This window comes from Hesperophylax consimilis, chromosome 20, assembly GCF_061612785.1.
Source record: "Hesperophylax consimilis isolate HC1 chromosome 20, BYU_Hcon_1.0, whole genome shotgun sequence".
NCBI classification, from domain to species: Eukaryota; Metazoa; Arthropoda; class Insecta; order Trichoptera; family Limnephilidae; genus Hesperophylax; species Hesperophylax consimilis.
This window is the reverse complement of record NC_142855.1, coordinates 25,809,003-25,834,762: the sequence shown is the minus strand read 5'-3', so window position 1 is coordinate 25,834,762 and position 25,760 is coordinate 25,809,003. Positions and strand designations below refer to the sequence as shown.

General features: G+C 33.6%; 1 long non-coding RNA gene across 1 annotated transcript; it reads right to left on the bottom strand.

Moving 5' to 3' along the window:
- Positions 1-204: 204 nt before the first annotated feature.
- On the bottom strand, positions 205-13,439 carry LOC149414432 (uncharacterized). The gene is made up of 5 exons (XR_016304118.1): positions 13,379-13,439; positions 12,564-12,605; positions 11,322-11,522; positions 10,218-10,277; positions 205-251 (listed from the first exon to the last, which is right to left on the bottom strand). It is a non-coding gene; the product is annotated as an uncharacterized LOC149414432 (long non-coding RNA).
- Between the last annotated feature and the right edge of the window lie 12,321 nt (positions 13,440-25,760).

Genomic DNA, 25,760 nt, shown 5'->3' with positions numbered 1-25,760 from the left:
TCACATTCTGACTGAAGGTGCCTCAGTCAGGATATGACCAATTTATATATATATATCTCAACTCCTGTAGTATGTCGTGGACACTGGAGGGGAGGCTGTCGTGATCTAGTAAAGCACCCCAGTATATTTCTAATTATTCAGAAGATGGTCACCCGTTACAAAATGACAACACCGGCCGCTCGAGTCACCTTTCATTACTCCGAATCAATGACCCCGCAGCACCGTGTAAGTATTCTGGCGAACCACGACTCCTGCAACATAGAAACCCTCAACAAATGTATAAACAATCACATATATACGGCCACCTGCGGCGACCCATAAACCAAAACTGACCTACTTACGATTTAACAGAAATGGGACATCTGCTTATCATGCGTCTCTTTACTTCATATGTTAGTTGAACTCAGCATACTAGAGTAAGCTATATTTTGCGAATATTTACATTTACATAACATTATTTACATTATTTTTTACATTAGATACATTTAAAGCAGACATAACAGTAATTACATAGCATTATGAGAGCATATATTTAAAATGAGTAGGTACAAGTGTTATTACGTTATTATGTCAGAGATTAAAACAACACATGTTTTAACCCTGCAGAGCAGAAACATTTTATGGTTACACCGCATTAAATGAAGGGTGATTTCAAAATAATGCTTTAAATCCGGGTTTCTTTATTTGTTTTACTTTTAAATAGTTTTAATTTTTTTTTTTTTTTATTAACAAAATTTTTGATACATATAAAATTCAGGTAGGTACATACATAAGTTGGGTACTTTGATCTTCAGTAATAATTTATAACAATTTAATAAAAAAAAATTCAACTTCTGACTCGATTTACTCGAAAACGAAATCACAAATCAAAAAAAATTATACTACAAAATCGACTCCAAATGTGATATAGATTCACTAGTTTCCCGCTTGTACTACGAGTTTCCGGACACCGTGTATAATGCAGAGAGGTTTTGCGAGTGTTTTGGCACAATTAGCTACAAAGCATGATGGAATGTCATCACACCCCGCGCTCGTGTTTATGTCAAGAGGTTTTATTTCTTCTAAGACTATTTCTCGTGTGAATTTAACCATTGGATCTTCCAGAATGCGACTTTTACATATTGCTCAATAAAATTAAGCCTTCAGGCCCGTTCCCACAGTTCGTATTTTAAGTTTGCGTAGTTTCCCACATTTGCACATTTGACCCTACAATAGAACAATTCATTGGCCTGGTATTTTTATAAAAATATTGTCTTGTTTATGTATCATTTATGATTTAAGAATTCGTGACATTTTACTTCAAGCGGCGGTGGATTTCACCCAAGAGCTGTTCACCCCATTTTATGATCACCCTAGTTAAACCAATATGCCTAAAAATATTTGCCAATACCTTTCCCACCCCTGTCCCATAGTAATAAAAACCCCAAATAAAGTATCATCTCCCTTAAAATAATCCCTTTAAAATATTTGTATTGTTTAAGTCACGTCTGTATTATTTAGGATAGTTAAGTGCATTACATTTTATGTTTAAGAATGTTGGTTGCCGGGAGCGGGTGGAACAACTTTATTTTTGTAATATGTCCTTCAGAATTTAGTTTAAATACAGATACCTCCCAGAAAAGAGGCAGGATTGATATAACTGGTAGGTACAGGCATACCTATGCAGGAGGGCAGTATTGAAATAACTGGTAGGTACATGCGTACCTATGCAGTCAGTCGTGAGATAATTACTAGGTTTAAGTAAATCTAGAGAAAACTGAAGAATAAAGGAAACTAGACCTTTATTTCTTTCAGTTTAACACGTAATACCCGGAGGTTGAAAATGAAACACATGCGGCGGTGGTGGGTCCAGATTGACCCGGCTGAAATGATGAAATTAAATGGCTTTTTATGCATTTTTCGTTCATATTCTTACTTTTATATGATATTATTGTAGTTCCTCATTAACTCATAACATATCCCCTGTGTTTCTTGTATGAAGATGGAAGTTTTAGAAATTAGTATTCCGTAAATTTTGCGGTTCGTCGATATACAGCGGCGCGGACATGCCGCGCAACAGCTAATCAACGACTGAATCGACGACGGGCCTGACACGGCCGAGCGGGTGCCGGGTGATGGTCAGGGGAATGAGGAGGGCAGTGCGGGAGAGGGGGACAGGAAGCGTTCGTCAGCGGAAACAAACATTTTTATTTCTATAATTATTAAAATTTTCGATGGTGTGCATTTACAAGAATATCGTGTATTATTTAAAATACCAGAAATAAATCACTTATTTGATAATTTACTTGTGGCTGTACCTCTAATAGAAAGATGTGTAAAGAGAAAATAAATTCAATTTATAGCCATATTAAACGATGATTGCTTATGCAAATATTAAAAAATATTATATAATGGCAATCAAATTCAAGTTGAGTATTTACTTTCCTCACACATTTATTTGTCACAATTAAAACCATTGAATGACACACATTAAAAAATACTGAAACTTTTATTTTTCAACAAAACAAATTTAAATTAACAATTTTCATTTAAAAAAACGGAATAAAAGCAATATTCTAAATACGAAAATACAAAAATGATTCGACGATTAATAAAATTTATATACATACACAAAACACCAAATGGATTTATTATTACAAATTCAGCAGCAAAATAATTATATAGCACTACCAATTATAAAAAGTTTAACAGTTTTTTATTAGTTAAAAGATATTAAAAATGCTAAAATTCACAAAAATAATTCATCGATATATTATATCATTCAATAAATGTCATCGAAACGTATATTGCTAAAAATATAGCGGAAGCGATCTCTAGATAAAGCGGAGGGGAAAAAATGCTGCCGGAATAAATCCTCGGTAGTCCAAAGTTCGCTTAGTTCTAACTTTCGGCCGCGATTTCTTCCTGAAGCCAAAAGAACTCCAAAAAATGCATACATTTCTGTCTTCGTAATGTTAGGAAAGCTGGAGTTTTTCGGATTGAGCTGACAGAATTTATTCGTATTTTCAATAATTTCCTCCACCATTTCATTTGAAATAAACAAATCAAAAGCATCTCTGATGGATACTATGTTCTGGCTACCGTTTTTCAATCCAGGGGTAGAAGAAATAATGTTATGGCTGCTGGTACGTGAGCTGGCTGGTGGCGCAGAATTCCATCGGAATCCGGAATTCGACACGTATAAATGTTGATCTGCAACGGATTCATTCGAATTTCCTACACTAACTTCATTATCACTTCCATTTCCATTTTCAGATATTTCCTCTAGTAATATTTCTTCCGGATCACTTTCAAATTCTGGATCTAATGTTTCGAATTCCAAGTCGCCATCATCACTGATCTCACTGTTCGAACTGTTAAGTAGCTTTTCGATCTCATTATCAGATAAATAATTTTGCTTTGCCATTGCGTTCGTACGCTACGAAAAAAAAAATTAAAACAAAGTCACAAACAAAAATCACAATACTAGAAATGTGCCCGAATGGTTGACAACATCTGCGCGGGACTGTGAGAGACAAAGACGGAATGACGGAGCGAGAGATATGCTGTTTCGTCGGCTGCTCGAATTCAACTGAGAAGAAATGGAGTTTTTGCGTGTTTTTATACACAATTATTCTTATAAATTTTTTAAAACGTGTCCGATTTTAATCATTTTTGAGTCGAAATGTGGGTAAATATTTGTTGAAAGAATAGACAAAAGGAAATTAGCCTAAACGAGATATTTGCGGCAAAATTTTTTTTTTTTAAAACACTGGGTCAAACCAGACCCATCACCGGAGTCGAGGTGTTAAGATGCTTTAATTAAATATTTGCTAGTAGAATACATCTTGGCCTTTGAAATAATCGAGTATTTTTTAGATAAGTCTTTTTATAAGCCCAGAAAAAAATATTGTATAAGGCCTATGAAAACTGTTTTAAAGTTCAAAATCTCGTTCTTACTAACCCATTTTCGGTTATGATTTTATTGTATAATGTGGCAAATTAAGTTATTTATAAAATGATCAAAAAAAAATTAAATATTTATGCCTGAAAATCCACAAAATAAAATAAAATACACTTTTTGGCAATGTTTTTTTCTTGCATAAATCAAAACTGGCGGATGGTGTGCGGGAATTTAAACCTTATCGCCATTTACGTAAGGGTTATTATTGATAGCGGCTCAATTCAAAATAATTCACGACGTAGTGCATCGCCTTAAGTGGAAATATCACAATAATAGGGTAAGAAAATTTATGTACACATATTATTTGCATTACGAAATATAATTTAACAACAAGACCCAAGAAAAACATATTTCGGATTGTGCAACCCCATCTTAATGTTATTTTAGATCCGCTTGTGAAGTCCAAGAAATCCGTTATTAGAGTCATTTTGCGTAAACCCTTTAGGTACTCTAGGGATCAGCTCTACATTAAATTGAATGTACTTTTCGTCAAAATGACATAGAAAGGGTTATTATTCACGTAAATAAAAATATTGATAAAGTTTATTTTTTTTTATTGATTTTTTTTTATACATACATGGATAGTTACATAAAATATTGAAAAATTTATAAAAAATATTGAAATAAATGTACATTATTAAAAAAAATCCCACGAATGCGAAGCCTGAGTGTGGGTATTATAAGTATTTTTTTTCTTTTTTCCATGGCTTAAGTGGAGATACAATATCAGATATAAATTTAAGTCATTTTAAAAGAGTTACTGTAGAGATGCAATACAAGAAACTAAATCATGAAATATGTAAAAGTTTTGAAATAACACAAAAAATAAGGTAAATACTAGTTTTTTAAAGAAGACATCTTAAAAAGTGAATAAGCAGACAAAGCATTACAACAATAAAATATATCCGCTGTTTTGTATGTATGTGAAATAATAAAAAATAATCTCTACATGGATATAAATGTTAAAGATAGCTTTGCTAAAACTTATAAGAAAAAATATCTAGTTCAGTGTTTTTTAGCCAAGATTTGGTGTACTTTTTAAAAGATTGAAGGTTTACACACGTGTCCCTTTTAAAGGTTGTACATAAAGAATTATACATTTTTGATAATAATTGATAATAAACGTCACAAGAAGTCACACCCGAAAGGAACTCGTGGTCCCAGGGAGCAATACGGCAAAGTATCAAAAGTCGTATAAATATCTGGCACCGAAATTGTACAATAAAATCCCCCAAGAATTAAATATTAAAGCATGCAAAATATACTTCATCTGTTCAATAATAACTAAATGGCAAATTGGCTTGTGGAGGGTGGAGTCTGAAAAACTATTAAATAATGTCACTTAAAATTTTACATGGTTACCTATTAAAGGTTCATTTGTTAAAAACCTAATAAATACCTATTCAATTTGGAAAAAAAATAACAACACTTTAATTTTACAGAATAATTTTTTAGCAATTTTAACAGTATTTGGAACGGGCAATCTGCCTAACTAGGAACTAATATCGACCCTCAATTCATAATAACACTTGTAAATTTATTTAATATACTTTTACACTCATTGCAATAGTATTATTTTTAATTTTTGATATATACATTTATATAATGTAATAAATAAACCATTGCAAATAGAAGGAAAAAACGTACAAATTACGGATGGTGAAAAATATTTTGGACTACATATCGAAAACACCTATCACTTATAGCTGATAATATACCAGTCCTTACTAAATTAATTAACCTTTGTGTTAATAAAAGCATCATGCCTGACGAACTTAAAACATCCATCATCAGAACTATTTATAAATCAGGAAATCACAAAGATTTCACAAACTATCGTCCAATTGCGATTCTTTAGTGTATTGATAAAATTATTGAAAGAGCTATCTTTAACCAAATACAATTTTTTATGGAAAAAAACAGAATCATAAATCCCATACAGTACGGATTTCAAAAAGAAAAAAAGTACAATTCAATTACTTTTTAATTTCTTGCAATACTCCAGTCCGTTGTCACTCCTTAATACTTTGATTGTTTTTTTTTGTTTGATTTTCCACCTGAGCTTTAAAAATCTTGAAATACTTCAAAGCCTGATTTTTGTGTTTTAAGAAATAAACAAATGTCATCCTACTATGATCATCAACAAATAACAAGAAGTATCTCGAGCCGCCCATAGACACATTCTCCATAGGCCCACATATGTCTGTGTGCACAATATCTAGGAGATTACTGCTTCGTTGGCCACTGCTCTTAAAAGGTAACCGGCATTGTTTGCCTTCACAACATGTTGTGCATGAAGATTTGCTTATGTCAACTTTTTTATCAAGTAACATACCATGCACAGCTTTTTCCATCTGATTCAAATAATCTTTGTTTATGTGTCCTAACCTTCGATGCCAAGTCATTCCTGACACAACTGATGCTGCTAAACAGTCTTGTTTTATCAAATTCACTTTATATACTCCATTGACCAACACTGCCGTAGCAACCAACTCGTTATTTTTATTATAAACTGAACAACCATTTCCAGTGAAAGATACACGGTTGCCTTTCATAATCAGTTGGCTAACAGATAATAAATTCGTTGTTAGACTTGGTACACAATATACGTTTTTCACCATGATGTCATACTCATGATTATCTGTTTTAGTCATGATTTTTACATCGCCAGAACACAATACTGACACCTTTTCACTGTTTGCGACAACAATTATTTTTTCTTGTTCATACTGCGCATTTATAATCCAACTTTCATTTGCTGTCAGATGTACACTCACGCCCGAGTCGATATACCAATCGTCTTTGTTAAAATTTCCACTCAGGAACACTGCGCTAAACGCATTAGACTGCATTCGATCCTTATTTATCTGATTTGACAAGTTATTTTCTGTATTTGTACACTGGTTCTTGTAATGCCCGATTTGTTTACATCTGTAGCACTTTATATGCTTGTTGACGTTTGACTTTGACAAGCCAGTGCTGCCATTGCTGCCAACATAACTTTTGCTGGCCATAGACATATTCGTATTATTTTTTCCTTTGTACTTTGAAGTTGAACGAATTGCTAAAGCTCCGCTAACTTCACTCCCGTCATGACTTGCTGAATCCATATCTAACAATTTTGTTTTTATGGAGTCTGTCGTTATAGGAATTCCTGAATGTTCTAATGCCATAACCATCGGCGAGAAACGATCTGGCAAACCAGCGAGTAGCAATGATGCTGTCCATGTGTCTTTAATTTCGAATCCCGTTCCTGAAAGCTTCTGTGCTGTATCGATAATCTGCGTCACATAAGACGTCATCGAACTGCAATTCTCTCGGCGAATCGAAATTAAATTTCTCAGCAAACTTATTCTCCGTGAAAATCCGTTGTCGTCGAATAATTTTTTTAATTTATCCCATAACTCTTTACTGGATGTAGCATCTTTTACGTGAACATATAAAGACGAGTCGATTGTCATAATCAATTTTGCTTTGGTTTTTGCATCATCTGCAGGTTTTATTTCAATCCCGACTTCTGGCTGCACACAATGTTTCATGCCTTCGAGGATTAAAAAATTCTGTGCCGCAAAACACCATATGTCGTAATTATCACGTCCCGTTAGCTTGGGTACGTTGACAAGATAGTTCGCCGACATTTTTAAACTGCGATATACTAAAGTTGTACACTTTTATTATAACAATCCGTCACGACACAGTTCAATCGCGTTTTGTAATCGTGTTTTTTATACTGGTCAAACAAAAAAAACAACAAAATCGCGAAGATTTATAAGCGAACGGCCCATAACCTGTAATGAAACGCTGTTTGATCAAAGATGGAGAATAGACTATCATTTATTTCATATAAGTTTACATATTAAATACATAGATGGCAGCACTAGTCTTATATTGTTGTTATCATTTCAACAAAGTCGATTTGCCAGTCGCTAAACAAGTGACGGAATATTACAAGTGTCCTGTGGTCCTGACCCACAGCGTATTCTTGACTTTATTCGACTTGTCACTTTATTTTCTTATATTATATCTACCATGTGTCTTTGCTTTCATGTACCTTTGTCTACTCCTATATTTTTCATTTTACTTTATTCGTGTTATTATTTTGTAATTTGGACGATGTCCGTTAATAAATAAATAAATAATTTAATGCATGTAGAAATTAAATAAAATGACTTTATCGTGTTAAAGAAAGTAAGTGTTCACAGTTTGGTTTAGTAAAAAAGTTGCAAAATGAAATGTGAGGTGGTTTAAATGAAAAAAGACTTGAGTCTGAAAAATTATGTGTATGTGCCTAGATGTTGAGTTTGGTTTATTTGGCAATGCTTGAAGCATGAAAATGTTTTTTTTTTCCATATAATGAGTGCGAACGTAGGTAATTAAGTTTGACTTCTGTGAACATGAATAGTTGCAGTAGACACATGTGAACGGTTTTTCTTAAGTATGAGTACGAATGTGTGTAATCAATGATGACTTCTGTGAACACGAATAGTCACAGTAGAAGCACGTGAACAGTTTTTATTTAGTATGAGTGCGATCGTAGGTAATTAAGTTTGACTTCTGCGAACATGAATAGTTGCAGTAGACATATGTGAAGGTTTTTCTTAAGTATGAGTACGAATGTGTCTAATCAAGGATGACTTCCGTGAACATGAAAAAATACAGTAAGAGCATGAGAACGGTTTTTCTTTCGTATGAGTATGAATGTGTGTAATCAATGATGACTTCTGTGAACACGAATAGTCACAGTAGAAGCACGTGAACGGGTTTTCTTTAGTATGAGTGCGATCGTGGGTAATTAAGTTTGACTTCTGTGAACATGAATAGTTGCAGTAGACGCATGTGAACGGTTTTACTTTAGTATGAGTACGAATGTGTCTACTCAAGGATGACTTCCGTGAACATGAAAAGTTACAGTAAGAGCAAGAGAACGGTTTTTCTTTCGTATGAGTATGAATGTGTCTGTTTAGTGATGATTTATCTGAACATGAAAAGTTACAATAAGAGCATGAGAACGGTTTTTCTTTAGTATGAGTGCGTATGTGGAAAATTAAGGATGTCGCACGTGAACTAGAATAGTTACAGTAAGAACATGAGAACGGTTTTTCTTTGGTATGAGTACGCTCGTGTTCAGGTAAGTGTGACTTCTGTGAACATGAATAGTTACAGTAAGAGCATGTAAACGGTCTTTCTTTGGTATGAGTACGCTCATGTTGAGGTAAGTGTGACTTCTGTGAACATGAATAGTTACAGTAAGAGCATGTAAACGGTTTTTCTTTGGTATGAGTACGCTCGTGTTGAGGTAAGTGTGACTTCTGTGAACATGAATAGTTACAGTAAGAGCATGTAAACGGTTTTTCTTTGGTATGAGTACGCTCATGTTGAGGTAAGTGTGACTTCTGTGAACATGAATAGTTACAGTAAGAGCATGTAAACGGTTTTTCTTTAGTATGAGTGCGAACGTGTGAAATTAAGTTTGTCTTACGTGAACTGAAATAGTTACAGTAAGAGCAAGAGAAAGGTTTTTGATTAGTATGAGTGAGTAAATGTACAATTAGGTCAGGCTTCGAAGCAAGTTTTCGGTCATAATTAGAGCAAGGGAAAGATTTTGTCTCGTTAAATACCTTCCCATCGCGTTTTTGTTGAAAATAATGGATGTTCGTAGCTATGAATGCTTCACCTGGAAGAGAAAACAATATAAAAACTCTTATTATAATCGGGGAGTGTTGTGAGGCTGAAGGTAGTGGGGAGGGGAGGGAGAAAGGGAAGAGGAAGGTAGGAAATACCTAATTATTCAGATCTCTTTGCCACACACGGCTTAAGACATTTCAAGCAACATTTTGATACTGAGTGGTGGTCTCCCACCAGGGTGATATCGAGAGTATATTCTACTCTACTGCCTTGATGTATGTTGATGTTGTTTACAAACAATGCTTGTTTTTATTATTAAAGGGTGTTTTTTATTTTCATTAAGATCTTAGAGTCATTTACTGATCTTACTACTGGCACGACATGTCAGGCCATTCCGAAAATGTTGACAAAGCGCTTCAAATGCCCGTCCACAAACTAAGCAACATTCATATGGAAATTTCAATAAGCCTTTTTAATTATGCTTTATTTCTGAAATAAGTACGCGATGTGGGAGCATATCAAAAATATATTATTTTACCCGAGGTTTTGTGAATTTTTTCAGAGTGTTCCAAGCTTTCCTTCTTAATATCTGGGAGTTCGATATCAATTTCTGTATAAGATATATCACTTTCTTTTTTTTCTTTAGTACCTGGTTCTGCTTCGATGGTAACTCCCTGCAGATTAGAATTCTCTGTCGTGCTAATTTCACCTGCGAACAAAAACTTATTTAAAAATTGGGTACAGTTGTTGGGTGACTATACGACATGCCCCGATTAAATTTACGCAAACCAACATACATCAATATTTGGAGATCGGCTAAATAGAGCAATACAAACATAACGAAAACGCTGTTAGATTGTTTTAAATTTAGGCCATCAAACAATTCTATTTGTGACAAATTGATAACTTTATCGGTTTGCTAGGTTTTTATTATTATAAGTTTCAATGACAGAGTTCGTAAATGATATATGTTTAATGTATAAGTATACATTAAAAAAATCCCAGTCCTCCTCACTACGATTTCCTGTTCTGACGAGGTCTGTAGTATTTTAAAAATTTGTATTATGTTTCAAGTTGTCTTTACATCGTCTCCATAATATTAGTAAAATTGATTATCACTTTTTTTTCCAGCCATGAATTAACTTTTGTTTAAAAATATTCATTTCCGTTATTGTTTTTGTTTGATTTGCATTGTATAGTTTTGTAGCATAGAATTTGATATTTCTCCGTCCAAAAGATGAATTTTAATCGGGAGTAACCAGCATATCTCGGATTATTGTTCTGGTTGAGTAAATATACTGGGCAGTGGAGTAATTTGTATACTTGGAAGATTTAAATATTTCTTCCGTCGGAGTTCTAACAGGAACTTTTAGAATCGTTTTAAGTACTCATTTTTTCGGGTAAGTTGAGCCACTCTGAATGATTACTCATGGCAGATCCCCATCTAGTTGATCCATACTCTATTAGTATTTAGTATTGAGAAAATAATTCAAACAACTTTCCGGAGATCTGAATTACCACAAAAATATTGCAAAATTATTTTTTCAAGTGAAGAAAACATTCATAACTGTCAACATTGTTGATGTTCCATCACTTATCCTTATAATTTCACTTTCACCAAAAAAATTGCTGTCTTAAAAGACCAAACATAAATTTATAAATAGACTGCTGTAAACAAAAGTACCCGATGCAATTTACGAGAAAATGGATACAGTTTAGGGTCAAACACCAATCTTGCAGCAACATTTCTTACCAGCCATTTGATCAATTCTCGTGGAATGTTCCAAACATTCCTGCTTCATTTGCGGCAGGTTTACCTCAACTTCTGTATTTGGCAAGTCTCCTTCGCCTTCTTCACCAGTCCCTGGCTCCATTTTGATGGTGACAAACGGAGACGGAAGGTCCATGGAACAACTGTAAGAGTGTTCAACTAACAGCGGAATACTCTGAAAACCTAAAGCATTTCGAAAAATTAATGAAGTAAATTATTATTAAAGTACTTTATTATAAAAGTATTTGGCAGCTGAAAGACAAAGAAAAACCGTTGAAAACATTAGCTTAAGAAGAAGGAGTCAACTCTTAGATCAGCAACATTATCAGCTGTAGGCAGACTGATGGAACCTAAGCGTAAGCCAAATACTAAGTTATGTGATCGCGCTTTCGGAGTATCTGGGCCGATGGCTTGGAACAAATTCCCTCCGGAACTAAAATCTATAACAAGTTCAACAGATTTCAGGTCTAAACTAAAAACTTACCCTGTTAAGCTGTCATACCCTTTAATTAAATATACCATTCCTGAGAGAAAGTCCATTTATATCCAATTATGTCCTAAATCCTGTTTATAAATTTCGCTAAAAATCAATATGTTAATTATAACGTTAATTAAGTGTTAATCTCAAGTGACCTACCAGGTATATGGTACTGTATATTATCTCGACATATAGTTAGAAATAACAAAGATAACTCTAGAAATGTATTTTATATTTGTACTGCGCCCTTGAGGTGATTTTGCACAAAATCGGCGCAATAAAAATCATCCAAATGATAGAAACGTATTACAATAAAAATAAATCAACAAAACGGAAGTAAACAAACGATAAGACAAGGTAAAAGTACGTAAAATTTTGCATTATTACCTTATCACGTGGATTAAAATTAATTTTATTTATAGACAACGTTAACATTTATTTTAAAAGTAAATTTTCGATGTAAAACACAAAAAGGTGAAAAAGGAAAAAAAAACATAACGTAAAAACTCAAACACGAAAGGTTAAGTAAAAAAACGTAACGGAATAATGGTCAGACATATCAGAAAGACTTAGTAAGGGTAAATATTCGGAATTGCTGGACACGGATTCTACGAAATATTTTTAAATAAAACCTTCTGATTTACCTTAATTACTATGAAAGGTAATTTAATATATAATTAATGGAAGTAAGTTGTTAAAAAAATCAGAAAACGAGTAATTGATAAAAAAAATATAAATCTACTCACTTACAAGGCGAAGCGCAAAGTTTCAATGACGAGGAATGTAACCTAATATATGAAGTAGTTGAGCAAACGTCCATGAAAAAGTTAAGGTAATTTTTGGATAGGGCCTGACACGCTTATTACGAATATTTTTTAGAAAAAAACTTTATATTCGCCTTAATTACTATAAAAGAAAACTTTTTGCATTTCGGGCGGCGGAAAATTATGAATTTAAATTTTCAATTGCGTTAACCAAAATTCACTTCGCGAATCGATGCGGCGGCAATCAGCTGCCATTAGGTACGTCACTGTTATGTTGGTATCCCTGATACATTGCGTAGATACGACTATGGCTAACTTCGAGGAAGACAAATGGATTTGTATCACAAACCATGTTACACAAACCTAGCGTAGCCGGTAAACTATTTGAAAACTGGGATGTTTTTCTTGCCTTGACGCGAGCAGGCGTTATTAAGGGGCACTTTCCTTTGTATCACAAACCATGTTACACAAACCTAGGTATCCCACGAAGAAAGCAACGGTCGTATTTAGCTCTTGTTAATGCATCAGTGATACCAACATAACAGTGCGTTCCTAATGTCGCCACATCGATTCGCGGAGTGAATTTTGGTTTTACGCAATTGAAAATCCAAATGCATAATTTTCCGCCGCCCGAAATGCAAAAAGTTTTATTTTATAGTAATTAAGGCGAATATAAAGTTTTTTTCTAAAAATTATTCGTAATAAGCGTGTCAGGCCCTATCCAAAATTTACCAAAGTTAATTCAACATCTTCAGATATTATTGTGATGATTTAGAATTGGAAAAATTGCAATTTACAAGTAATTAATGCGATATTAATTCTGAAAACGATGCAGCCACAGCTCAACCCACAGCTGTCAGATAGATTTCACCATAGATAAAGCATAACTGAAGATAGTTCTCTAGCGGTTGTACCAACATTACAAAACCCATAAATTAAAAAGTCCTCATCGATATTTTTCAGTGCGCGCTCGATAGTAAAAGAATGCCATCAATGATGGAAAATGACACATTGAAGTATTAAGAAAAAGATTATTATAATATGATATTTCTTTGGATAAAATAAACATTTTCCAGGCGTTAGCTGTCGCGGTTTTGTTGGTTACGTTATTCCGATTTACTAAGTACTACACCTTCAGACAATGCGATTTTAGTTTATCAACTCTATGTTGAATGCCATTTGAAAGCTAATCGATAATTGTGAACACCCTTTCAACTTTCAACTAAGTTGATCAAGTTTTTAGCTGAGCGACGAAAGTTGAAAGCCCGTCTACTTTTGTTATTCGTGTTTAAGTCATCGTTAGATTTTCTCGAGAACATATGTTTCAAGTCGCTTGCGATTTTTAGTTTCCTTCGGTCGAATCTAAACGTTAGACGTCCCTAGGGAGTGGTTTATTTATGCGTACCTAGTATCTACCACCATGGCATTTAATTCAATGAAAAATGTATTAAGTGGTCGGATGATATGAATTTTAGATTTATGGATTTATGCCAACGCCATCCCTGTCTTTGGGATCAGAAGGAAGAAATTTACAAAAATGGGAATGCCTATTACACTAATAATTTTAATATTAATTTTGAAATGTTTCTGTAACTTAATAGTTATTATTATTAAATAGCACGTCTCTGAATGTTCATAACAAATCTTAGGGCATCAAATATTGTAAGGAGCCCTTCTTTTATAAACAATGCTATCGTGTTTTTTGGAACTCTGCGCATATAAGCTGGACTTGAAAAAGAATCCACGTTGTAAGGTTTTAGCTATCATCTAAGCGTAATTCGAAACTTTTTTTAGCGTTATATGAAAGTTTTTGCCGAGACAGCCGCGCGTATAACTGTGTCCTGTAATGACTTTTTTCTTAAATTTTAGACAACAGTACATCAAATTGTTCTTCCCAAATTCGCAAATGATTGCTATAGCCTTCGGTATCTTCTAATGCCATCTCTCAATAAAGCATTAGAAACACCCAATTCGTTTCTTCTTATAAACCATATTCTGGCCTACATACGAGGTTTTTTGCGCTTTTTCATACACTCAAGTTCGTTCCATAATAGGTCCGAAATCATAGGGACGCACGCAGCGATAACTTCACTTGCCATCTTGATAAACAATATCGGTTCAAGTTAAATTGAAACGTCTGAACGAAATCTTGTTCAATTTTTAACGTTCAACTAAAATCGCTCTGTCTGAATTGCATATAGTACTATCGCAAAAACACTACGACACAATTCAATACTCTGCCGCATAGAATACAGAATTTAGGTAATATCTTAGCACACGTAACAGATGTATGGAATATATCGCTGACACTATAGAGATATGTAATCACGAACTCTTTATCTACGGCTAATATTTGTACTCCCTGAGAAAAGTCTGTAGTAAATTTATTAATCAACAACAAATAAAAGATTACACATTTAGGTAGTTATTAAACTTATGATTTAAGGGAAAACATATGAACCTTAAACTACAATTTTATAAATTTGTAACGTTTTTTAGTCTTATTATTTTTTTACAGTTAAGACTGAAAGTGGTAAAAGAAACATTGGCCACGAAGGTGTACAAATATACGATCACCTTGACATCAATAGCCATGAACACTACACAAGCCAACATAATAAACTATACACATATTCAGTTAAGACTGAAAGTGGTAAAAGAAACATTGGCCACGAAGGTGTACAAATATACGATCACCTTGACATCAATAGCCATGAACACTACACAAGCCAACATAATAAACTATACACATATTCAGTTAAGACTGAAAGTGGTAAAAGAAACATTGGCCACGAAGGTGTACAAATATACGATCACCTTGACATCAATAGCCATGAACACTACACAAGCCAACATAATAAACTATACACATATTCAGTTAAGACTGAAAGTGGTAAAAGAAACATTGGCCACGAAGGTGTACAAATATACGATCACCTTGACATCAATAGCCATGAACACTACACAAGCCAACATAATAAACTATACACATATTCAGTTAAGACTGAAAGTTGTAAAAGAAACATAGCGCAGCCTTAGGCTAAGGACTCACGGAGCGATTTTTACCCGCGCCCGCTGCGGTGGCGGAATGGAGTTTTATTTTCAAAACTCACGAGACCGGACTTTTTTGCGGTGACGCAGCTGCCGCGGTTGCGGTTATCGCCTGCAATCTTGGCGGTTGATTATCGCAAGACGGGCGGTTGCAAGACGGGCAGTTGAGTTCCACTAACTCGCCCGCCAACCGATCGCAGAGCGCGCGGGTGTAACCCGCCGCGGCTGCGGGACCGCGCCCGCGCCCGCCGGTATAAGATAACCGCCGGTGCAGCGGGCCCCGCAAACAATCGTACACGCCGCGGGCGTAAAACGCGTCGTGAAATGTGCTTTATTTTTTTACATAAATATCTGCATTCTACAAAGGCTGCGGGGCCGCAACCGCGGCTGTCCCGGGTAAAAATCGCTCCGTGAGTCCTTAGCCTTAGTTCTTGTTTGTTCAATAGACCATTAAGCAAATTTTACAGGAGACGTTTTTTTTTTGTTTTTACAGGCAAATTCTAAAAAATTCTCGATTTTGGTCATTCATTGGTCGTTTAATACATATGTGTAACAGGAAATTATTAAAGATCATTTTTCGAAGATTGAAGCTATAATATGCCCATATTATGACTTTAAAGGTGGACGTTGAACATGGCTTGAAAATGATGAATGATTATTTTGGATATTGAACATATCGTCTGGAGATTGAACAATTCGGCTCCCATAAGTTTGAGGTATTTTTTGTTCAATTAGCCAATTAGTGGTAAATTGTATATACAGGGTGATTTTCAGATTTCAAATACTTTACTTTTATCTTAGTTAGTAGTTGACTTAAAGTATTACTTTAAAATATACAAACAGAGTCCTTGAGTTGATTTTTCACAAAAACTGCTCTATATAAATCATCAAATATTTTGGAAGTTTGAAAACAATGCACAAGTACAAAGGTACCTACCGCTAATATACTACTATCGGTTGTCGGTGCATGCGGTATGAGAAATATTCTTACATCGTACGTATTACGGCCTCCGTGGTCTAGAAATCCGGAGGTCGCGGATTCAAATCCCGGCGTGCCCAAGTAAATTTTATTTGATTCATTTATGTTATTTTCACAAATTATTAATTTAAAATAACATATATTCTATTTGCGGCATGTTCCAGAGAGGAAGATATGGTGTAAAGACCACCATAAGAATTGAAATGGCTTTAGCCATGTTTGGTGATCAGATCTGAATAGATACTCACATACCATCTCTCTTCTCCTTCATCCTCCTTCCTGTCTTTCTCCTCTCCATCTCCTTCCCCTCCACACTACCTTCAGCCTCACAATATACTAATATACCCCAATTGGGGATTCCATAGTCTCACTGGCTCCAGATGGTTGGGAGCAAAAAATCCCGATTGATGCGTAAAATTATTAAAGTTCAATTTTCAGTTGAAAATTGTCTTTTTAAACTTTTCTATTTATATGGTGTTTTTAATAATAGGAAGGGCATTATATAATTTTATAGCATGGAAATAGTGGTTTTTTTGGCCGAAAAATGTATTTTATTTTGGAATGTTTAGTAGATTTGAGGATTTCGTCAATGTAGTGTAGGTGTGTTGTTCAGCAAGGTAGTCATACTTTTCCTTAAAATTGATTACTTAGTGTATTTTTAAGTACAGTTTTTTAATGCTGAACGCTTTAAATTTTTTTTAAATTCTTTTGATGGTGTATTTATGGGTACTTTCAGGATTATTTTTATTATAACTTTTTGTGTTTGAACGAGCTGCTTCATATATGAAGGTTTGAGGCAGAACCCCATCCAATAATTCCAAATTCTATGCGTGATTGGCAAAGAGCATAGTAGACTTTCTATAGTCATTTAGTATATTGCGTACGTTTGTAAAGTAGTACATGAGTTTTGTAAGTTTCTTTGTAATGCTATTTATGTGAGTGTCCCATTGAAGATTTTCATCGATTTCAACGCAGAGATATTTTATGTTTCTGGAGTGTGTTATGGTGGGGCAGTGACATGATTGCGTTAAGTTTTTTCCTTGACAAATCATGTATTTTAATATCCACTCTCAAAAAAATTGATGACATACCAACACAAAATCTAAAAATATACAGACTTGGTGCTAAAAAACCTGGAGTCATCAGACCAATTAAAGTGGAATTTGAAGATTCTTTCCAAGTAAAATACATTCTTCGGAATAAATTTAAAATTACCGATGGAATAAAGATAAAACCGGACTTGACAATAACTCAACGAAATCACATGAAAAATCTGATAATAGAATTAGAACAACGGAAAAATAGCGGTGAAATAAATCTCACGATAAAATATGTTCATTATATTCCGAAAATCGTTCAACAGCATACACCAAAAAACTACTCAATAAACTAAATCACTGTTACCTATATTATCAAAACGTCAGAGGAATTCGAACTAAACTGGACACTCTCAGACTAGAAATAACTACTTCAATATTTGATGTGTTGATTTTCACAGAAACTTGGTTACATCCGGATATTCACACTGCAGAACTAGGAATGTCAAGATACAACGTTTTCCGCCGGGATAGAAATCAATCTACAAACGATGACATTAAAAACAATAAAAGAAGAGGTGGTGGAGTTCTGATTGAAGTAGCGAAAAATATTGTCTCCAGACAGTTAAATACAAAAAACGTTGAAATAGAGCAATTATTTGTTATGATTAATACAGGTAAAAACAGAATTTTATTGGGTAATGTGTACATTCCGCCTAAATCGGATTTAAGTATTTATACCAAGCATTTTGAAGATATTGAAATTTTACAATTAAAATATCCAAAAGTAAAAATAATTATAACTGGCGATTTTAATCTTCCGAACATCATTTGGAATCAAAACTTTATGGAATTGACAGGTATAGAAAACGCTGGCTTATCAACTATACACAAAGAAGTTATAAGCATGTCAAATTTTATAAATCTAACACAATTACATAAAATTGAAAATTGTAATAACAAAATACTGGACTTGGTATTTTCAAGTGATACTTCAGTAACTGTAGCAAAATCAAGTGAAATAATATGACCTGTAGATAACTATCATCCTCCATTAAGGTTAAACGCAACGCTTGTTATATTCTACGAGTTCATAGATGGCGTTAATTAAATAATTTTATTAAAATACGCTTTTGCAAAGTATTTCTTTACAATATTAAGAAAATCATTTGTTTGCGCCCGTATATACGCAATATGAATATGAATCAATAGTTTTGTTCGTTTAAAAACTCAATTCTTTCGAGAAAGGCGTACAAATACAATATTGTACCGATTATTCAATCCAATATTGTATTTGCATGCCTTTCTCGATAGAATTGAGTTTTTATAAAGATAAAACTATTTATTCATATTCATATTGCGTATATGCGGGCGCAAACATATAATTTGTCTTAATACTGTAAAGCAATACCTTGAAAAAAGCGAATTTTGATCAAATTAATTAATTACGCCATCTATGAACACGTAGAATATAACTAGCGTCGCGTTTAACCTTAAATATTAGCGTATCACTAAATAAAATACCAAATCTACAGTGCAAAAAATCACTTCACAATTTTAATAAAGCTGATTTTAATCATATTAATGAATGCTTAAATGCTACTGATTGGACTTTTTTAAAACAAGAAAATATTAACGAAAATATCAACGTATTCTATAAAATAATTCACAATATCATAGAAAAAAGTGTGCCTTACATTAAATGTAAAAATAATGTTTTCCCTCAGTGGTTCAGTAAAGATTTAATTGACTTGACTCTATTGAAGAAGAAAATACATAAAAAGTACAAAAATTCTAAATCAATTAAAGATTATATTCAATTCAATTCAATTCGGCGCCAATGTCACGATCTTTCTAAAAATTGTTTCAAAGAATACTTAAATAATGTGGAAAATTCAATTGCAAATAACGACATCAACACATTATGGAAGTACTCAAAGTCATTAAAAAGAAATGAAATAGATATACCTGCTAGCATGTATTATAACGGCATAAATGGAAATAATGCAGAAACTATTGTTAATTTATTTGATTCATTTTTTAAAGATGTATATGACAACACAATTGATAGTAGTGAAATTCCTTTTTTTTCATCTAACATCAATTTACAAATTTCTAACATTCACATAGATATAAATGAAATTAAAACCCATATTAACAAATTAGATAAGAAAAAAAAGTTCAGGTCCTGACAAAATACCACCAATTCTATTGAAACACTGTATACATGCCTTGTCGTATCACCTCTATTTAATTTTTAATATGTCATTGTCATCGGGATATTTTCCAATTGCATGGAAAAATAGTTACATCACACCCATATTTAAAAAAAGGTGACAAATGCGATATACGCAACTATAGACCTGTGTGTATACAGTCAACTATTCCAAAACTATTTGAAAAAATTATTTTGGATAAAATTATTTTTAAATTAAATGGGATTATAACAAGGTTTCAACATGGTTTCATGAAGAATAGATCAACTCTGACAAATCTACTAATATATGAAAACTTTATAGCGAATGCCTTTGTAGATAAATGTCAAGTAGATTCGATATATACTGACTTCACCAAGGCGTTCGATAAAGTTTGTCATAAAATGTTAATAAATAAATTATGGAGTATGGGTATAACTGGGAACTTTCTTAAATGGGTAGAGAGTTATTAAACAAATAGGCAACTGTTTGTAAAGTTAAATGACGTAATATCGGATGCCTTTTCTGCCACTAGTGGTGTGCCACAGGGCTCCCATTTAGGACCAATACTGTTTATTTTATTTATTAATGATATAGTAGACATTTTTTCCGATGTTGATATCCTGTTATTTGCTGATGATTTAAAATTACCTATATAAAAAATTAAAAATATTTCTGATAGCATAATGTTACAAAAAAATTTAAATAACTTGTTTAATTGGTGTATATGCAATAATCTGGCACTTAACATTAGTAAATGTCAAATAATAAGATTTTATAAAATAAAGAAACCGACAATTTATGAATACAATCTTGACAAAATTATATTAAACTCAGTAGAAACAATAAATGATCTAGGTATTATTTTTAACTCAAAACATACATTTATTAGCCATTTAACTAATATTATTAATAGAGCAATGAAGATTTTGGGATTTATTATTAGAATAACCAAACAATTTTGTAACATTGATACTATTCGCATTTTATACATAACGCTAGTGAGAAGCATTTTGGAATATAACTCTACGATTTGGGCTCCACATTACAATATCCATATTCAAGCGATTGAAAAAGTCCAGCATAGATTCCTTAGGTATATTAATTTTAAATTAGGTATTCCAAGAGAATCCGTGGACTATAATTTGTTATTAAACTGGACTAATCTCGTAAATTTATCAGATCGCAGAAAAATCTGTGATCTATTAATATTATATAAAATAATTCACTCGGTCCTGGATACCCCTGATTTAATAGAACTAATACGATTTCATTGCCCTGGTCGCGCTAACAATAGACTGACTCTACCGTTCTACTATAATAACACACATACATTATCACATTATTACTCACCAATCAGTCGATTACACATTTTGGGAAATGAACATGCCAACATCGGCGACATTTATTTTTTAAAATTAGCGCAATATAAACATGCACTCAAAAATTATTTTTCCATAATGTAACTTTATATACACAATATGGACATGTTGAAATGAAATGGTGATATTTCTCATTGTTCTTTTTTTGTTATTTTTGGTAGTGATACACAAAATAATTGTATGTTATTTTAAAGTTTAAAACTATTATTATGTAATTATATTATTTTTCTTACTTTTGTACTCTGTTATATGTTTATTTATAAAAGGCAGTATAGCCGTTTATGTATTTAAAATAAAAATTAAAATAAAAGTATTTTGAGAGCATAATCCTCAGCTGGTTGTCCTCTGGCCGTTATAGAAAATGTTAAGTATTTCGTTTTGTTGACATTTAGTGTAAGTAAGTTATGTTTAAGCCATTTTTTCAGAAGTACAATCCCATGTTCAGCTTCTGTGTAATTGGTTACCTAATCACTTTCATTAAATCAAATAACGATGTCGTCGGCAGAACAACAAAATTACGATGAAAGATTGAATTTGATTATAAAGGGTTAAATCAGCTTTCTGTAAGTGATTTGAAATTCAATTTTAAACGAAGATTTTAATGTTTTAGATAATTCAACATACATATTTTTGATGCGGGTCAATGTTTTTGTAGTATGTGCGATAATGCGGCCCTGCAGAATAATAGCTGATTGGGAATTGTTACACATACTCCCGTGACTAGATAACTGTAAAGATTTCAGATTAATTTAGTCAGGATAAAGACACCGATTTAAAAATGTTTTCTTCGTTTATTTACAATAGAAACAATTCACATTATAAATCCCACTTTTTTAATCTCTACGTAGATAAAGGCCGGATCGGCCCCCCTGATAGTTCTGAAAGAACTGCTTTGCCCTGCGTACAAACTTGTATTGTGGAGCTCATTGAGTTAAAATAGATATAAAAATATATATATATATAAAAGAGATTCAATTCAATTCAATTCAATTTGTTTATTCCTTTAAAAACATTACAAAATTTTATTTTATTTCGTTTTTAAGTATATTTGTAAAATGGTATTACATAATAGTTAGCGGTGTATAAACTATACCAGCATCAATAGAGCTTGCCTTTTAAAGGCAGCTTCACCGATGCTAAATATGTCGATATCCGAATTAATTCTGTTCAACAGCAAGACTGCTCTCCCCACCGGCATGACCATTGGCAAGTTGGTCCTGCAGGCCGGGAGATAAAACAGTCTATGCTGTCGGTGACGGAGATAACCATCAGGAACATAGAGACTAATACTTTCTATGATAGTCGGATTTTCAAACCATCCACGAATCAGTTTGAAGAAGTGTGATACAATATGCACATCTCTTCTGACCCGTAGATGGTTCATACCGAGCATGCCCAAGAGAAAGTCAGTAGGATAGAGCCACGGGTAGTAGCCATACTCCCTCAGGTAGAGGAATCTCAGAAATTTCTTCTGCACTCTCTCCAACATAAGGGAATACTTCACCTGATGTGGGCTCCAAACCACCGACCCACTCTCAAGCCTACTCCTAACCAACGCAATGTATAGCACTTGGAGAACCCGGGTGTCTCTAAAATTCCTCGCAGTGCGTAGGACGAAGCCCAGCATTTTCAGTGAAGCACTACACGTCATTTCGATATGAGTATGAAATGTCAGCCTACTATCAAACATGATGCCAAGATCTTTCATAGTGGAGACACGTTTTAAACTTCGGGCATTCATGGTATACCGGTAAAACCAAGTATGACGTGCCCGTGTGAAAGAAAGAATGAAACATTTAGAAACATTGAATTCCATCCGATTCCGTTTACTCCAGTCAACAATTCTATTAATGTCCGATTGGAGTCGAATGCAGTCTTCTAAAGTTTTAATTTCCAAGAATAGTTTTAGGTCATCAGCAAAAAGAAGTGACCTGGAATGCAGAATATTTTCTGTAATATCGTTAATAAAAATCAGAAAGAGGAGTGGTCCTAAATTAGAGCCCTGTGGAACGCCTGACAGCACAAGGAATAATTTTGACAAGAATATTCCATGAGATACAAATTGCTTTCTTCCAGTAAAATAGCTTGCAAAGAATATGAGAAACCGTAAAGAAAAACCTATAGTTGACAATTTATTTAATAATATGTCATGGTTTACGGTATCAAATGCCTTCGAGAAATCATTATATGAGCAATCTACTTGGTAGCCCTTATCTAAAGATTTGGAAATATAATCTGTGAGTACCAGTAGGTTAGTATCTGTTGATCGACCTTTTCTAAACCCATGCTGTTCCGATAATAAGAAAGGCTCTACTTGAAACAGCACATGTTTATGAATTATCGATTCGAATAACTTAGCCGGGGCGGAAAGTATTGCCACTGGCCTGAAATTTTCGACGGATGTCTTTGATCCACTTTTGAAAATGGGACAAATTTTTGAGACTTTCCAGGAATCAGGAAATATACCAGTATCTAAAGATAGGTTGAATATAAAACTTAGTGGCATTTTTAAAAATTCATCGCATCCTTTCAAAAAAAATACTGGAAGAAAGTCTGGCCCAAGTGAATGTGTATGTTTCATGTTATTAATTGAAGATTTAACATCTGATTCGTCTATATGACTTATATCAATGTTTTGGGCTCCCTTCACATTCAACTTGGAAGCAGAAATAGGATTTAGTAATGGAGGCTCATTACTGTACACTGATTGGAAATGGGTTGCAAATGCATTAGCTACATCCGCTCCTCTAACTTCCCGATCACCATGCATCATGATGTCTGTTATACCACCATCCTTGCGCAGTGATTTTACGTAGTCCCAAAATGCCTTGGGATCATGCTTGATATCACTCTCTATTGAGTCGACATACGTTCGGAATGCTATATGAACATTTCTTCTAACAACTGCTCTGAGATTACTGAACATTTCATACTCATTTTGATCACCAGTAGCTTTCCATTTTTTATGGTGAGCATGTTTTTTCTCAATGCTCCTGATGGTATCTCTAGTGAACCACTTTGGATATCTACGTCCACCTCTGTTGGGAGGTTTCCTAGGGAAGCAAGCGTCAAATACATTATATATACATTAATAAAAATGGTGTAGCGCCTCCTTAACGGTATCGAATTTAGAAAGTTCATGCCAATCCAATTGGCTCATCATCTGATAAAGTTTGACAAAATCGCCCCCATAAATATACCACTCTCTAGATCGATATCTTCGGGCTTTTTGTATACAACAGAATTATACAGTACTTAACCACAGATATACAAGCAGTACCTACCGTGCGGAAAAGAGCAGTAGACAAGATAGAAAAAACTCAAGGTCATCTAAAAGTAAGATGCAACCATAGACAATATAATTGCTCTCGGCCTACTCCATTCATTCACTAGCCCAAAAAAATATTTTAAAAATAAAAATGTCCTTGAAGCAGAAAAATGTCGAAATGTTTTCCGAGGGCAAGGTTCATCTGACTAAGAAAATAAACTTTTACAGTGCATTTCCTTAAGATGAAACTTGTTAATCTGAGAAGAAGAAACCCAAAATGACAAGAAATTTGCAACAACACTGAAGAAAATTTCCAAAACATGATTGTCCGACAGTACGACGAAGAATTCCGATATTTTTTAGCCTCATGAACTCATGGTTACATATGTTTAAAAATCTTTAATTTCACCAAAACAATAAGATAATACAGGATAACACTAATCAATAACATGAATTAGTTGGTCGATATAATAAATAACATTTATACGTTGTGGAGGAAGACATATGCCAAGTATGTTACGTAATAACCTAAAAACTGTCAATTCACTTTAAACTTGAACTTACGTAGGTAGGTTGAATATATGTTTGTAACTCGCTAACACTATACTGGCTTATATTGTATTTTTATCACGAACAACTTTAAAACGACGGAAATGATAGTATTTTGGCAGCAAATGACAACCCGCGTGTATAAATAAACCATTCACGGCAAAATTCCGTCATCTCTTTCTGTTACACAAGTCATTATGGTAGAGAGCGAGAGATCAAACCAATCCTTCTGCTCTCACCAATGAGATCTGAGATTTTAGCCATATTATTCGTTTTCTATAAGAATTTTGAGGTGGGCGTGGCGGTTTCAAATGAGTTTCAAGGCCAAAGCTGAGAGAAATGCCCCTGATCGCCCCTACCAAAAATCCATCCCCGCAAAGTGCCGTCTGTAGTTTTAGGTAATTTGGTAGTCTTCGGAGGCTTTTTACAAGAATACCGGAACTCTAATGCGGGGTGATATTTGTCCTCATATACAGGCCATAGAGAACATAAAAACGTAGAAAATATTCTATAAAGATATTTAAAACTGCCACTGGCGGCAATTTCAAATCACAAAAACGCTAATTTCGCGCATTTATAAAGTTTAAGATTTTTTAATAATTTATCTATCAATTCTAAAAATATAGAATAATTATTAAAATATAGGTGAATTCATTGGCTGTATAGCACTACAATCAGTTTTATGTCTCCGTATTAAAATTCGGAGGTTTGATTTTTT